The sequence below is a fragment of the Otolemur garnettii genome, unplaced genomic scaffold (assembly GCF_000181295.1).
Source record: "Otolemur garnettii isolate 467f Iridium unplaced genomic scaffold, OtoGar3 scaffold00084, whole genome shotgun sequence".
NCBI lineage: Eukaryota > Metazoa > Chordata > Mammalia > Primates > Galagidae > Otolemur > Otolemur garnettii.
The window spans coordinates 1,229,700-1,230,255 of record NW_003852479.1 but is presented as its reverse complement, the minus strand read 5'-3'; positions in this window follow the sequence as shown (position 1 = coordinate 1,230,255).

Here is a 556-nt window from a genome sequence, read left to right as displayed (position 1 = left end):
CTATTGTCCAGCTGGTTAGCAGAGTGAGGTCCTAGTTAAAACAAAACCCAGCACTCTCCAAGTTTTGGGCAAAGAAAAGCTTCTGAGAAGGCATTTCTAGATGATAAAGTTTAGGACTATACTCTGTGTTGACTGAATAGAGTAATGAGGTTTAAAACTGGAAAAAGGAAAGCTTCATTTCTCACAAATGTGTTACAGTCCACAGTGGACATTCTGCCTGGTGGGGAAACAGGTGTCCCAGCCACAAGCCAGGAACACAAGCTTCAAGGGCGGACAGTGGGAACAGGGAGGTGGACAAATACATGTATTTAACAAGTTGTAGGAGGAGTCATGGATATCTATGAAAAGAGAAAAATGCTCAGTGCTTTTTATACCTCCCATCCCAGTATGGCTGGGACCTCAGCTTTCTTTTTATTTGTTCTATTTTTTTAGACAGAGCCTCACTCCAGTACCCTGAGTAGTGTGCTATGCTGTCATAGCTCACAGCAACCTTAAGTTCTCGGGCTCAAATGATCACCTTGGCTCAGTTTTTCTATTTTTAATAGCAATGGTGTCT